Consider the following 16,340-nt stretch of genomic DNA (forward strand, 5'->3'; position numbering starts at 1 on the left):
ATAAAGCAAAGGCGAAGCAGTGAAATGGGGGACCAGGGTTCTCCAGCGCCTTTCTTGACTTCTTCAGTGACAAACCTCCCTGATGTATGCAAGTAGGGTGGCCTTACGTGGAGATCTCCGCGTTATCACAATCTCAGCCTTCCAGCTGAGCTGCATGTTCTCCCGCTGGACATAAATAATCTCAGAACATCCACCCAGACAAGATACCAGCAAGATACCAACACCCGCCAATCTTGCTAAATAAGTGACTTCTATGCCTTTTCCCCGTTCTTGTTTTATCCCGGCTGGGGTGTGCCCTCCGTACGGATGAGATTTATTGAGATCCCACTTCTAGGATCGTTCCTGCTTGTTGATAATACCCAGTTATTCATAGCAAACCTCTGTGCCCTTAGAGTGTCCCCCAAATCACCCCAACCGATGCCCCAATCCTCTAACGGTGTCTCTCCAACCACCTCTCATGCTGAGACTTCTCCGGTTCCCCGTGTTCTCTCTCACCACAGCAGGTCAGAAACCCACCTGGTTCAACCACAGGGGTGCTCCTGGTGGAGCAGGATGCTGAGGCATCTTCGACATGGAATTGGGTCTAAGATCTTGGTTTTGGTTACTTACTTCTTGTTTCTGACTCCTGAACCCCTTCTTTGTCCAGAACCCCTGGGTGTCTCAGGCCATCCATGCAATCAGAATCCCCGAGAAACCCCTCTCTGTGTTCTGTTCATCATGGCGTCACACAGTGATCTCCCACAGAGCCCTTCCGAAAGCCCAATCGGTGAACACATCCTAAGCATCCACAGGCTAAGCCCCGGGCTGACACTTGAGGGGGGAATAGCTTTGTCCCCACGTTATCGTAACTACCCACCAAGCACTTCCTATGGTGTGGAGACAGCATGCTTCCCTGTGCCTTCTGGAAGCTTCCATCCGTGGGGAATACAAAGCAGGCACATTCGACCAAACCCGAAGCCTCAGACCAGCTACGCCATGCATCAACTCGTTCTTACCAGGAATCGGCCGGGCGCACTAACAAAAAGGTAATTATTTATTAATGGTTACTTGAAACCTGGGGTTTCTTCACACAATTTCAAAACACAGAGGGCCATTTCTTTTAAGTGGTTTCCAGACTTTGATAGATGGAATATTCTTTTGTGCCAGCAAAGGCATAAAGGCAGTGATGCTAACCAGAGTAACTATAGAAACTATACTATCTCAGCACAGCCTTGGAAATCTCTGGACAATCATTCATTCACGTGAAGGAAACATCAAGGCAATAGAAGAACCATCTGGTCTCTATAGCTAGCACACTTGAACAGCTTGTAAAGGAAAAAAAATTAAGCCTCACAACAAAAATCTGGCAGATGACAAACCCAAAATTTTTACGTTTATCAGCGGGTTGCTATAGACCGAGATCAATACACAAAAGAGAAAGAGAACTATCAGACTCTAGCACCCCTGGCGGGAATGAAAAGACGGGCAGAAGAAACTTGAAATAGAAACTGATTATAGTTATACTGCCCCCAAACACCGCTCGCGAGAAAGCTATTTATTTTCTTTACAGATGATGGGAAATCCAAACAGAATAAAATTATACAGGATGTTGCAAAGCAAAGCAAAGCGTTTCTGTGGGTGTTTCCAGTTCAGATGGAAAAATGTAAGGAGAGCCCACGGAAAGTCCGTTCCGCTGTGATGCGAAAGGCGATTTCGCAGATTTGAAGGTAATGACCGGCCCAAAGATGACTTCAACCCAAGCCTAGAATAAGTGGCTTAAGCGAAATTTCGGAGTAACCCTCAGCTCCTGGGCACAAATGAGGTCCTCCCTCCTTATTTCTGCTTGCTTTGTCTCTCTAGGTTCACCTCTTAGGAGCCCCGGGCACTTTTGAGCTCATAGCTTGACTTGGGCCCACAGCAGCATCCTGAGTCAAAGCTCTTCAAAATGGAGTGGCTTTGCCTGGGTGCACCAGACTAGACGGTCACCCAGGTCACCGGGCTTGGCTGAAAACCAAACCGAGCCCAGCCAGGGATGGCCCACCTTAGCTTACAACTTCAACGCGGCCAAGTGGGTTTTCCTGTGCTTTTCGGGCCCCTTCCAGCAGCAGTCTGAAAGGCTGGCAACAGAACCCTAATAATACTCTTTACTGAAGAGGGCGTTTATGTGTTTTCAAAGTCCTTCTAGGGCCATTTAATGCCTATTTATGCGCATGTGTGTGTGTGCGTCCAACTATCTCACCAAAAAGACAACCTCTTATCTACACAGAAAGTAATAGAGAGAGAGTGCCTCCTGGTTTCCCTTCGCCTTCTGCTCCCATCACCCAGAGGGAGCCGCCGTTACTGGTCTTGTGTGAATCTCTCCGCGCTCATCAAACACTTACTTTCTTAAAAAAACCAGAGTTGCGTCATAGTTTGCAGCTTCTGCGACTTGCTCTTTTGCCTTTGTGACTGTAGCGGATGGCATTCTAACCGGTCCACAGCGGGCACGCCTTCTGCTCATTAAAAGCTGCGGTTTCCCATCGCATGAAGGTAGTGTCCTTTACCCACGCGTTGTCCCGCATCCTTCCAACGACAGACGGCGTGGCACCAAACATCTGCGAGCGTGAAAAAAAAATTACAACGCCTTAACAGGCTTGCAACTGTCCTTTTTTTTTCTTACCTCTGAGCCGCGTGGCTAAATGTGGGTGGTTTCATGTGTCTGAGGCTCTTGACTTCCAAACATAACCCCAGGGGCACCCCCCCCACCCCGCCGCCCTGAGTTAGTGAGCTCACGTCACCAACAAGTTAAGAGACGGTACCTGGTTTCAAATGCGAGAATGATAGACGTTTGAAATAAGTCCTTCCTATTTTTACCCCTGCATCGAGTTGAACCCCGAATCCTACCATTTCTTGCTTTTAAACATTTCCTAAGCGAATCTGCTCTCTTCCCGGCTCTCCGGCCACCTCAGTCAACTCCCGTCTCTTATCTGAGCTTCTGGAACATCCAAGTTGGCCTCTCTGTGCCTCTCTTGTCTCCCTTTAAACAGGCAGCCTGTCGATCTGTGTTAACACTCCATTCACATGACTTAGTCCCCCACTTAGCCCCTTCCCAGACGTCCCACTGGCCTCAGAATCAAGGAAATCCTTCTCAGTATAACTTGCACGGTTCCTTGCTTTCTGCTTCGACCTCATATTTTGCCTTTACCTACCTGATGACCCATAGTCCGGACGGGCAATGGAACAACCCCATTCTCTCCCCCATCAGGTCTCCGCACCTGCCATGCCCTGAACCTGGATCAAGGTTGCCCTCTCTTCACCCTCCCCACCACACCCCTGCGATACCAGCTGTGCCCAGAGCAGGCTGGGTCACCGTGAAACTCAGGGTGCTTCAACTTTCAGACTTCATTGACTCCAGTCACCTTCAAAGTCCTGGCCTTAATTGTAAGTTAATATATATATTTAAATGCTTTTCTTGAAGAGGGCTCACCAAACTTTATAAACTGCAGGCCCCACAAACCCGCGTCTTCCCTTGTTGGCCACTGAACAGCTTTGCCAATTTATACCTAATCTGCAGTTTCCTGGTCCTCCAGGGCCTTCCTCTCCCGTTGTACCTCAGTGGTCTCCTTCACGTATTTCCAGAACCTTCTCTTCCACGGATCAGCACGTTGAGAATTTCCCCAGGGGCGGATCTCATTTTGTTCCTTCCTTCCTCCTCCTTATACACTCGTAAGCTCTCTGTCTATCCTCTACACGGACCCCATCTTCCGTGCTTCCTCTAGCATTGGCTAATTTAGTATTCTGGGCAGGACTCAGGCACATCCTGTTGGCTGGTTCTTCCAACTCATTGATAAAGATTTTTAATAAACTCGGTCCTCACAGAAACCCCTGGGACATTCTTCTAAACACCTTCCAGCAGCCAGATGTGCTGCCATTTAGGTATCCATTCCGCTGCCTTTGGTTTACGGTTTTGGAGCCCGTTTTCAATCTGCACTGGAATTCTCCTATTCCAGCCAATTTGAACTTGTTTTGCAAGTAAAATTTCATGAGACATTTTTATCAAGTGCTTTAGTAAAGTCAAAATAAGTAACATCTGCTGTGTGTTCCCCTCAACCATTCATCTGGGTGATGTGTGCGCACGTGTGTGTGTGTGTGTGTGTGTGTGTGTGTGTGTGTGCACGTGCATACATTTCTTTTCAAGAAGCAAGCTATTAAGTCTGTCTGGTGGCGTTTGTCCCTAAGAAACCTGTGCTGCTACGGGTCCTGGATTTGTTGGTTTGGGGCTAGTCAGTTTCCATCGGTTAGGTTTTTCCTTCCTCCTAATATTGGTCCTCTACTGTAAACAATTTTTTAGCCGATCAATGACGCAGAGCATATAGGACTACCTTTCACGAGATCACCTCTTCCTTCCTTTGGGGACCTCACGGGGTTCACTCTCCTCTCCCCGCTGATTCTAATCAAAGTGAACCCCGTCCCACAGGCTGCGCCTGGCTCCAGACTCTGGCCCCCATCTCCCCGTTGAACAGGATGAACTGGTGCCTGGGAAGCTGCCTCTCATGTCCTCCACTTTCCCACAGCTGGATGCCTGCCTCCCTATGTAAATGCACCTGTTTAACCTGCACCTCAGGACCCCTTCAGCCCCTGTCTCTTCAAATGCTGTGTCTGGCCCCTCCCTGACCAAGACTCACTCCCTAAGCAAACTTCAGTCAGGCTCCCCTGAGCTCTCTTCCCGAACAGGCCTCACCCTTGCCATACCCGCAGCGCCCAATGTTATCACGAGTCCTGCTAAGTCAGTTGAGAGAGAATCCTCTTCTTCCAGATCTGATCTCCCGCCGTATCTGACCAAATTCACGATCAGGCGTCTGACTGCCCCGAGCTATTGTTTGCAAGGATCCTGTTGTCCGTTTAGCCAGAAGGCCAGCTCTCCCTGATGTCACCTCCTGGGGAGTTTCCATCCATGGGTGCCACCCTGTTCCTTGGCTACTTGCTGGTGCAGTTTGGGGAACTGAACCCAGTCCCGTACTCAGGCCTCTTTCCCGCTATTGCTATACTTCCCAGGACCCGGAGGCGGAGTTAATTTCTGCAGTGGTCCTCAGGCCCTTGAGGGTTCAGAGGCTTCGTGGAGGGGTGGCGATCGGAGAGGAGCAGAGAAAGGGAATGGAGGCTGAAAAGAATATTCGAAACTTAAGATAACTTACACTCGTAGTGATCTGGGGAAGACAGAGGGAGAAAAAAAGGAAAAAAAGGAGATTGCATAAAGGTGAGCATGGAAAGGTCCGGAGCTTCAGAGAAATGAAGGTTTTGCTAAGCACGGTCAGCGACGGTGGCGGGAAGTCTCTGAACTGAAAGACAGAGGCCCTCTGTCTATCGAAAGTTTGCATAAGCTTCTTTCTCTGCACGAATCTTACCGTCTGAGCCCACAGGGGACAGGGAGCGCCCCAGTTATCACTTTGTGTGGGAGCCCGGAGAGGGTGACACTGGCACTCCCGGCTGTGCTTCTCACGGTTCCACGGGGGTGACGCAGAGGAAGTCAGGGGGTCATGGAGGCAGCGTGGGTGAGTTCTGCCATCCGTCCGTTCCTAGCGCCCCAAAGTCCATTTCCTACGCCAATTCTGATGCAGTATTTAGGACTTCCCGTCCCTTACAGACATATCAGGAAAGAAACCTACCCCCTGCAAGAATCAGGCCATCCTTTGCTTCTAATCTGTTCTCTCAAACCCCAGGAGAGGCCATCCCTCCTCACAACAGTGGTTTCTTACTGACCATCGTCACCTAAGGAATAACCCTGACGTCTCTCTGTGAGTGTCTACGGAAGAAAATTCCTCATACATTTGACGGTTGGCTAGAGGCATCTCCACTCCGGTTTTCTGGTGAAATGTTAAGCATCATGAAATGCCACGTGAGAGTGTAACTAATACTATGAGGGTTATTACTACTCCTTTTGGCTTGGGAGTCCTCACAGCCACGCAAACACATCTTTCGTGTATTCAGGGCACCTGTATCGATCAAGTCGGGATCGATCGAGTCCCGACGAGTCCCGATCGAGTTCGGGAAGAGAGCTCAGTATTCCCTCTGGTGTTGTACTAAGCTGCAGGAAATCTCCCTTCAACCTGTTATCTGCCTCGCATTGACCTCTCCACCGTCTTCGTTCCTGCCCATCTTGCTCTCCCTTCTGTATCTCTGCAACTCCACACCCGCCATCATCACCTTCTGGATGAAAAAGTAAAAATTAGTCCCCACCAAGAAAGTAAAAACCTGCCTGGCCATTCATCAGGCTGGAAGAACAGAGCCAGCTTGTGGAGTTCACAGGAAACACTATTTCCCCCCCAAGGACATCCTGGAGAGTTCCAGTATGTCATAGCAACCCCTTCTTTGAGTGACTGCCGCTTTTGAACCCACTGAGAAACTTTGTTCTCTAAAATCATAGACTGGAGGAACATTTGCTGTTTGAAATTGTACCAGTAAGAATGAAACCTCCCGCTTTTGCCCGGGGGACCCAGTGGCTTTTGGACACAGAGAAGGAGTCAGGATTTACAAACCAGTGCAGAACTTCAGATAAGGGCAGACATTCCATATCTATCTTAACTTCCCTTGTTTGCACCGGAATACTTTTCAGTCCGGACCTGCTATTGCCCTTTACCTTGTGGTGCTTTGCTTTGAGGCCTTATCAAAGCACTGCTCCTTTCAGATTACATTCGAACTCCATCATTGCCCCTTATTTTCTTGTTTGTTTGGTGAGACGCTCTCCAGACCTGCTTCCTCCTCATCTCGTCAGATCAATAAACCTGAATGTGTCCGTTTGTTCCCAGGGGTCTTAAGCTCATTGGACTAGGACGCCGAGCACCTAATGTTTATTCTGCCACAAACAGAACAAATTTCCCCAAAGGTTGGCAGAACAGTGATGAAGTTCATCCCTTATCCTGATGTATGGTTCTATAATTCTTTCCCAAGTATTTCGAAACTAGAATTTCTGCGTTTATTAGGGAAATTCATACATGAAATAAGGTATTTAAATTACACCAATCTTGGACTCAAGGAGTCAAGATCAGTCAACGCTTTCGGGCAAGGTTGGAAATAGTTACCCTAGACCAGGATCACATTTTTATTTTTTCCATAAAAGAGCAGATAACACAAAAGCAGCTGTAGACAATGTGTAAATGAATGAGTGTGACCGTGTTCCAATAAAACTTTATTTACCAAAACAAACAGTGGGCCAGATTGGGCTCAAGGGCTATACTTTCTGACCCTGGTCTTAGACCATGTTGATAAAACAGAATCACAGTTCGTGAGTTTGCTAATTGTCTTCTCCATTGAGGATATGTGTCAAATATTACATGAGTACCTGAAGAAGGTAGATTGAAATCCGAAGAACTTTAAGAGCCCCCAGGAAAGAATGTATTATATAGTTGTAATGAAGGGCCATGAGAAATAACAAATTTTGGGCATCTACATTGTGCTTCGTACTTTATGTAAAATGACAAAACTTCATACGGTTACCAGGTAGGTATTTAAATCCCCATCTTATATGTGATGGAATCTGGTCCAGAGGAATTATGAAGATTTCCTAGAATCACTGAGCTGTTAAATGGTGGCACCAAAGTGCAAAACGGAGTTCGTCTCACTCCAAAGCTGGTCTTTCTCAAATACACCCTGTGAGAATTTAAGCAAGTCAACTCTCCTTTGCCCATCTCTCTTCTTTCTTACCATTTTTTGGCAGGGCCAAGACATTATGTTCTCCTGTATGTGTTTAATCAAAGACTTCTCTGGTGACTCTTAGTAAAAGAAATGTTTTATAATGGGGACGAGCCACCCACTTCCTTCTGACAGAGCTTCCTGGCGGCATTTTTCCAAGAACCAATGAGAAAGGACTAGAACCTGTTGCAGAGGAAGCTCCAAAAATGTTGCAAAGCTCTATCAGTCAAGCCAGCCACTGGAACACAAGCACCAAACCCCCAGCTAATGAACGGGACACAAAGGCAGAAGAGATCTCACAAGCTGGTACACGATTGTAGGGATTCTGATGCTAAAAGGGTTGGGTCTTCATACCCAAGCCCCAGAGTTGTGTCCTCCCCCCACATTCATATGTGGAGACCCTACGCCCCACTGTGATGGTAACTGAATGGGGAGGGGCCTAGATTTAGATGAAGCCATGAGGGTGGGGCTCCATGATGGCATTAGTGTGCTTATGGGAGCGGACACAGGAGAGCTTGCTTTCTCGCCCTGCACACAGGCAGTAAGGAAAGGTCATGTGTGGACATAGAAGGTGACTGTGTGCAGACCCTACTGGCACCTTGATCTTCGACTTCCAATTTCAGTAATTGTGAGACATAAATTCCTGTTGCTTCAGCGACCCGGTCTATGGATTTTGTTATGGCAGCCCATACCACCTAAGACACACCTCAAGGAGAAAACGTATACACAAAAATCCTTGGAATAACTCGATCTCTTCAGAAAGTTCCATTTGAAAAAGAACTATACAATATCTAAAGACACCACACTTCATTCACTTTGGGGACGTGGATAAAAATTAGCTGTATTGGCAGAGCATTGAAAGCTTTGCCCTTCACATCCTCAGACGATAGAATTTGAATTGATTTCTAGGCTAGGACAGGCTGTGCCTTGTTTTACCTCTTGTGGGGTATATTTGCCTCCCCCTTAGCAGCAAAGAATTAGTGGCCCGCCTTCATAAGTTGCGTGGATGACTTACATGCCCACTCTAGGAAGTGCTAAGAATCTAGCTTCCTGGAAGTATACATTGGCAGTGATTACCACGTCATGATGCACCTTAATGCCATTTTACTTCCTTTGTGGAGGAGAGTGGGAGAGGGCAGCTGCTGGAGAGGGAAACTGAGTTTCAGACTGTGGTTCACGCAACCCTAGAAAGAAGACCCGCAGTGTGATACCAACGACAGCACGCAGCTAAGACGGGATGGCTGGGTTTGCACGTAGTCTGTCTTTGGACTAAGCAAGCCCCATCATGGCCGGTTTTATAAGTTATTTCTTGGTCCACCCGTATCACCCCCGCCCACTCAGTCTCTACAGAGGAGGCCAGCACTACAGGGAGGCCCAGCAAATCCATTGCCACACAAGTTCCAGGAGTCGACCACAATGAAAATGCTCTTATCCGGACTGTTCATCTGCCCTCAGTCCCCAGAGAAGTCACTGAATATTCTGGAGAAGTGCCAACAGAAGAACATCTTAGTAAGTGACCACTCTGTTCAAAAAGCAGACCGGAGCTAGTTTTTCACTTCTGATGCGCTCGGCACAGCTTTCGTGCTTACCCGAGGGGAGGCAGGAGAAGCTTCTGTCTTCGCTTTGTTACTTGGTTCAGGCATCAGATAAACCATCAGAGAGCAGACCAGGGACGCAAGACACTCATTGTGCAGGAGAAGAAACTCCAGACCAAAGTGTAGGTCCTAGGGTTCTCATTCACAAAGTCTCCCAGTGTGGGGTAGGTCGCTAAACCTGACCTGGACCTGGCTATCCACACAGGAAAATGAGGATCAGAGCATCACTACCAGGGCTCCAGTGAGAACAAACTTCCTGTGGGAACACAGCTAAGGAATTATTACATCTTTCCTCTTTCTGGCCAAGATGGTGTGACGGGGGCCACCAGACTAGGTTCCAAAGGCATTTATCATGAGAGCGTCTCCATTCACAAACTTCATTTCGCCGGCAAGCCCCTTAAAAGCACACTACACACACACACAAGTAGTTTAGAGAAGGCAATGGGCAGGAAAGGCAGTTATGGACTTGGCCCTTGGCTGACGCACCTACCTGCCTGTGGAAGCCTAGTGCTGTGGAGCGCCACGGTCTAAAACAGGGTCAGCAGCAGCTGTCTCTCTGACGTTTAACGATGTGTGTAGAAATACATGGGGCCAAAGTCTTGGGTTTGAATCCCTACCATGCTGGCCTCTACTCAGGTAATTTCGGCAAGTTAATTTATTTGCCCTCCCTTTTACCTGACTGTTAAGACATGGGTGGTATGATAATGATTTTTATGTGCCAGCTTGGGTGGACAAAAGTGCTCACTTATGTAGTCAAACATTCTGGGTGTTTCTGTGAGGGTGGCTTTGGGTGGAGATTTACACTTACGGTGGACTTTGAGTAAAGCAGATGGTTCTCCATAATGTCGGCGGGCCTTGTCTAATCAGTTGAAGGCTTGGCTAGAACAAAACACTGGCTTCCTCTACGTAAGAGGGAATTCTCCAGCAGACAGCCCTCCGACTTGATCTACAAAATCAGCTCTTCCTGGTTCTAGAGCAGATGGCCTTTGGACTCAAATCGCAGGTCTTTCCTGAGTCTCTAGCTTGCCAGCTTCCCTTACCAGATTTTGGAATACACACACACACACACACACACACACACACACACACACACGTGTGTGTGTGCACGTGCACGTGTGCGCACACAATTGGTTCTGTTTCTCTGGAGAACCTTGGCCAATACAGATGGTAATATCTATCTTGAAATGGTGTCTTGAGGGATAAATAAAAATGCTTGGTAATACCAAGCACTTGGTGAATACTCTACTTTTGTGATTATAAGGAAGGTAAAAAGAGGGCAGATTTCCACCATGGCTTCTACTTTGGCTACTACATGGCTACTACTTCTAAGTTATGCCACATCTTATTCTTTTTGTGTGTCAAGGGGATGGCATTACAGACCCAAAGATCCTCTTATAGACCCAGTGGGGCTAAACTTCCAACAGAGTTGGAAAAAAAATTGCTGCTCGTATTTGCTTCTCGTTAGGAATTATCCAGTAATTAGAACTTGTCGGGCCAGAGGAGGGGGAGCATCCCTAAGACCTTGCTCTCTGTAGTGTGCACCAAAGTTTAAGGCACAGCACAGAGATGGCCTCTTCCCTTGTTCCTCAACGGGAGCCTCGTGAATGTGTGATCACGTAGAATCAGGGTAGAAGCCCTCTTCGAGGCTGTCTGTTAGAATAACTGCAGGTTGGGGGTGCCCGGGTGGCGCAGCTGGTTAACCGTCCGACTCTTGGTTTCGGCTCAGATCACGGTCTCGTGTTTCGTGAATATGAGCCCCATGTCAGGCTCTGTGATGACAGTGCAGAGCCTGCTTGGGATTTTCTCTTTCTTCCTCTCTCTTTGCCCCTCCCTCGCTTGCTCTCTCTGCCTCTCTCCAAATGAATAAACTTAAGAAAAAAAAAAAAAAGAAGAACTGGAGGATGATGTGCACAGTTGAAAATAACAATACACCTAGGACACCTGACACAGGATTGGCACTAGACGTGGAGCGAATCTCAGTGGAAACCCCTCTATGTGTCCTCTAAGCATAACTTAGAGACGCAGGCTTCTCCTCTGTCCTAACCTCTTGGAAGGGGCAGCAAGGAAACACTGGAGATGAATGAAAAAGGTAAGGCCCATAGTTAATGGATGTCTTCAGGTTGAAGGAAACTCTGACGCTCCCTTCATTAAAAAGCCAGCCTTTGGGGAAAAGCCACACCTGAGCCATTAGGAGGAAAAGCATGCAGCGTGTAGGTGAATGAGGCCAGAGCAGAATTCAGCCCTCCCCCCTCTCAGCCCTTCATTGTGACCACGGAAATGAATTTCCCCCTTCAACCACAGAATACAAAACACTTGGATTTCTCTAAGTCTTCCGGAGGTGTAACTTGCATTCAGAAAAATCTGTGTATTTAACTTTGTTCGTCACCTGACCCAGGGGGATGAAAATGAACTCCATAAAACTGGCACAGCCACACTGGAGACAGGGCTCCGGAGCTCCCAGGGTGCCTCCCGCTCCCTCCCTGCCCTGTAATCGTGCTGCTGCAGCAGATAAAGGAACCACAGAGCCTGCATGCAAAACCCGAGCCTCCTCTCTGCCTCCCCTCCCGTAATTCATCTTTTCTGCTTTCCGCAGGAACTGCCACCCTCTGCAGTGTTCATCATTTGGCTGGGACTTCCCCCTTTTGTTGTCACCATCGCTGCCTTTGTTTTTGGAAAAGGAAGGGGGAAAAAAAAAAACCATCCGTGTCTCATAGAGCCTACATGGGAGGGCGGCTGTGTTTGGAATACACCCCGTCACATGTAAAATTCATGTGGCCCTCTCCCTCTACCAACCTGAGCATCGCTCCTGTCCCTGAAGAACTTGGGAAATGCAATGCCAACCTGTTTTCACTCTAAGATTATAGCCCCAGTATTTTCACTTATTAATAACTAAGATCACTCCCTAACGAGCGGAATACTTTTCTAAAGACACCAAAAGCATCATGTGCGTGTAGATACTCCACGTCTGCGTGGAAAGAAACCAATATTTCTGAACTCCTTCACCCTCCACTGATGCAGTTGCCATGGAAACCGTAACATTAAGCCAGGGAGTTACTTCCTTCCGCATTACATAATATTATCTAATGCTTAGTTACTCCTGAACAAATGTGTTTGTTCAGTCGCTTTTTGTCCATGTAATCAACCATATCTGCCTCGATTTGATTAAACAAGTTGCAGCGGCATAAAATTCAGCGACTGACTGCGTCGTGCCCGGCTGCCTGTTACTCACCCAGAAAATGACATGCTCTGCATTTGCCAGAAAGGCTGCACGTGGGGTTGGAGAAGAGGGTCTGTGCGGCACCGGTGACACAGGCGTGGCTACCGATTAAGGTAATTAGGATTAAAAGGACACGAAGTTAGAAACTGGAGCAGAAGTGCTTACGATGAAATTACAGTAGTTTTGAACCCTTTTTTTTTTTCTTCTACCAAAAGGGGAGAAGACAGCACAGATTCTCTGGAAGGGTCTGTATGTAACGTCCTTCAAGGAAAGAAAACGTTTGCTATTGAAATTCTTGCTCCAGGTGGGGACATTATTCCCCGTATTAGCAACGGGCTTTCAGGAGGACTGTCGATTTACGTGTTATTTGTGGGACCGTAATGGACGACCGTTCTCAGTGACCTTGAGGCTCCTTTCTTTCTAGTTATGGCCATGGACAGTCCCTTCATTCCTCTTCTGATTCATTTTAACACACGACTTCAGGTTATTTCGCAATGAGTGGCAATAAGGGATAGAATACCCAGACGTAAATAATGCTTGTTGAGACAAAGTTCTTGATGGAGCAGTGAGTCCTGCTCTTGCCTATAGGTCAATCTACTGTCCGCACATATAGCGAGATCTGGAAGGATTCATTTTCCCCTCCCTCCCTCTTTCCCTCCCCTCTTCTGTCTCTCTCATCCTTCCTTCCTTCCTTCCTTCCTTTTTCTTTTTCTTTCTTTCCTTTTCTTTCTTTCTTTCTTTCTTTCTTTCTTTCTTTCTGTTTCTTTCTTTCTTTTTTCTTTCTTTCCTTTTCTTTCTTTCTGTTTCTTTCTTTCTTTTTTTCTTTCTTTCCTTTTCTTTCTTTCTTTCTTTATTTCTTTCTTTCTTTCTCTCTCTCTCTTTTTAATATACTTACTGCACTAGCTACATGTTAACAGTATTTATTGAGAAATGAATTGAATCCCTAGGCTGGCATTTTATTTTTATTTTTTAAATTTGGAAATCAGATTTTATTAATTGCATAATGATTTAATAACCTGGATAAATAGGGCTTATTTCCTAATACGCACATTTTATTTATCTTTTTAATTTATTTTTAAATATAGTTTATTGACAAATTGGTTCCCATACAACACCCAGTGCCCATCCCAACAGGTGCCCTCCTCAATGCCCAGCACCCACCTTGCCCTCCCCCCTACCTCCCATCAACCCTCAGTGTGTTCTCAGTATTCAAAAGTCTCTTATAGTTTGCCTCCCTCCCTCTCTGCAACTTCCTAGGCTGGCATTTTAAAAACATTTGACTAAATATTTGTATAACTCTACAACCTATTTATGAGTTTCTGATATGTCCTCTTTAAGTATATTCTTAATAAAGACGTAGTGATAAAGTGCATAGTTATTTTAGAAAAAAAAAAAGATAAGCCAGAAGTCCATTAAAACCATTCAGAACTACCACTCAAAAAGAAGGATCTGTGCCATTTTTATGCAAATGGAGATAGCATTTAATTAGAGTTTCTACAGGAATACCTTTTGTTCAGATTTGGTCCATAATTCCTTTCTTCTTGTGTTTTCTTGAATCTGTTGATTCTGTCATGTTCTGCACCTGTCATGTCATTTTATTTCACGGTCTTAATTTGTTTTGCCTGTAATCCTTGGTCTTTTCATCTGCAAAAAAGTCAATGTTGACTTTTCCTGCTTATCTAGAAGTTTCATTTCCCTGCAATGTTCTTGCTCTCTCTCTGTCTCCTCCTTTCGCTATTTGTAACAACCCTGAGCTGGCCGGCACCTGGCTGTTTTCATCCAGCTTCCTTTGACTATGATGGGCTTCCTCCCTCTGGTTTCCTGCTCCCCCTCTGGGCGTCATGCCCTCCTAACTCCCCTCACCTCTTACTATGAGGTGCAGTTCGGGCATCACATCCTAGAGTCTCCAGTTCACGACACTCAACCCCTCCCACCCACCAGTGAATTTTCCCCTCCTTGCTTCCACTGTGTATAATTCTATCACAACACCTATAAAATATTAATCTCTCAGTTGTGGATGAGTCTCTCTCCATTTGTTTATTAAACAAATACTTATGTGGTCTTACTCAGTGCCAATCCAGGACAGCGGGTCCACAGAGATGGTTAAGACCAACAAGGTCTGGTCCCTGAAGTTTACCAGCTGTGTCTTGAATTTCTTAGCAAAATGTCTCACCCATAGTAGACACTTAACATTTGTTTGTTCAATTGGTTTTTAAAACTACCAGTGTTGTTACACGCATTACCTAAATTTTAGGATAGAAAAAAAAGAAATTAACAGAAAAAAAAGATTTATCTGTACTCTCACGTAGCTACGAGTTTAAGTCACATTTTTGTATGCATATTTTCCAAGCAGCATTTTCTTAGACATAATGCAAATCTCCTTTTAAAATGGGGTCCTAGGACATGTGCATTTTGTGCTTGAACATCTCATAGGTATGGCCATCAGCATTCAGATGGCTTCTTGTCATGCAGGCATAAATGTGTCAGAATGAGGGGACATTCCAATGGATCAGGTGATTCTTTAGTCATTCTTGCCTCGGGCCTGACTCTGTATTTTTTCATAACTTCACTACAGTGAGGTCTTTGCTGACTTGTCCACTCATCTGGAAACAAGAGCAAGAAAGGACATAGGAACTCAGTTCCCTGAAGACGAGAGGCTCAATTTCAAGGAACCAGACCAGGATTCATCTTTGTCTATGGTTTCTAATCGGAAAGTCCCCATTTGCAGTAACTGCCTGACATCTTGTGGGTCACATAAACCTTTTTGTTTGGGCATCTGATTTGGTACTCCAAAGATTTGCATACAAACATATCTTAGACCGTAACGTCGGGAGTCAAACTACCTTGACTTTCAAATATTGGCCCTGCACTTGAGGAAACTGTGGACAGTGAAATCTCTCTTTAATGTCACAGTTTCCTTTTATGTAAAACGAGACCAAAAATGGAAGATTGAATGAAGTGCATGTGGATATAAAACCTTCAGGCTAGTGCATGGCACTTAGAAAGCATTCAACAGACATTCATATTGTACCACATCTTCTTTTTTTTTTTAATGTTTATTTATTTTTGACAGACAGAGCATGAGCGGGGGAGGGGCAGACAGAGAGGGAGACACAGAATCCAAAGCAGGCTCCAGGCTCTGAGCTGTCAGCACAGAGCCCGACGCGGGGCTTGAACTCACGGACCGCGAGATCATGACCCGAGCCGAAGCCGGACACTCAACCGACTGAGCCACCTGGGCGTCCCATACCACATCTTCTTTATCGATTCATCCATTGATGGACATTTGGGCTCTTTCAATACTTGGGCTATTGTCGATAGTGCTGCTATAAACATGGGCGTGCATGTGCCCCTTCGAAACAGCACACCTGTCTCCCTTGGATAAATGCCTAGTAGTGCGATTGCTGGGTCGTAGGGTCATTCTATTTTTAGTTTTCTGAGGAACCTCCATCCTGTTTTCCAGAGTGGCTGCACCAGCTTGCATTCCCACCAACAATGCCAAAGAGATCCTCTTTCTCCACATCCTCGCCAGCATCTGTTGTTGCCTGAGTTGTTAATGTGAGCCATTCTGACAGGTGTACAGCCCTACTTTCTAATAAAATGCTTCCATTGGCTTGATATCTCATTAACTTATTCTTTTTGATTCTATAAGTTCCTTGTCTTCTGGTATAAGCGATTTCCTCCCCTGTAAGCCTCAATATTCACCGCACTTAGAATTTTTCATAGTATCCACTTTACCATTGTCTAGTCATACAATCACATAGGAGAAAATTTTGGCCCCTAGTAGTTCAAAATGATTCTACTTTGACACATCTACGATCAGTTTTATTTGGGGAGCTGAGATGAGACCATTTCCTACAATGGAATTTCCTTCGGAGAAT

The 16,340-nt window shown here is 46.2% G+C and overlaps 1 long non-coding RNA gene across 1 annotated transcript; it reads left to right on the top strand.

The window, feature by feature from the left end:
• Positions 1-12,356: 12,356 nt before the first annotated feature.
• LOC109273838 (uncharacterized) lies at positions 12,357-16,077 on the top strand. The gene is made up of 2 exons (XR_008419546.1): positions 12,357-12,572; positions 15,035-16,077. It is a non-coding gene; the product is annotated as an uncharacterized LOC109273838 (long non-coding RNA).
• The last annotated feature ends 263 nt before the right edge of the window (positions 16,078-16,340 follow it).

Source organism: Panthera pardus, unplaced genomic scaffold, assembly GCF_024362965.1.
Source record: "Panthera pardus isolate Hobbes unplaced genomic scaffold, ASM2436296v1 HiC_scaffold_6, whole genome shotgun sequence".
In the NCBI taxonomy this organism is placed as follows: Eukaryota; Metazoa; Chordata; class Mammalia; order Carnivora; family Felidae; genus Panthera; species Panthera pardus.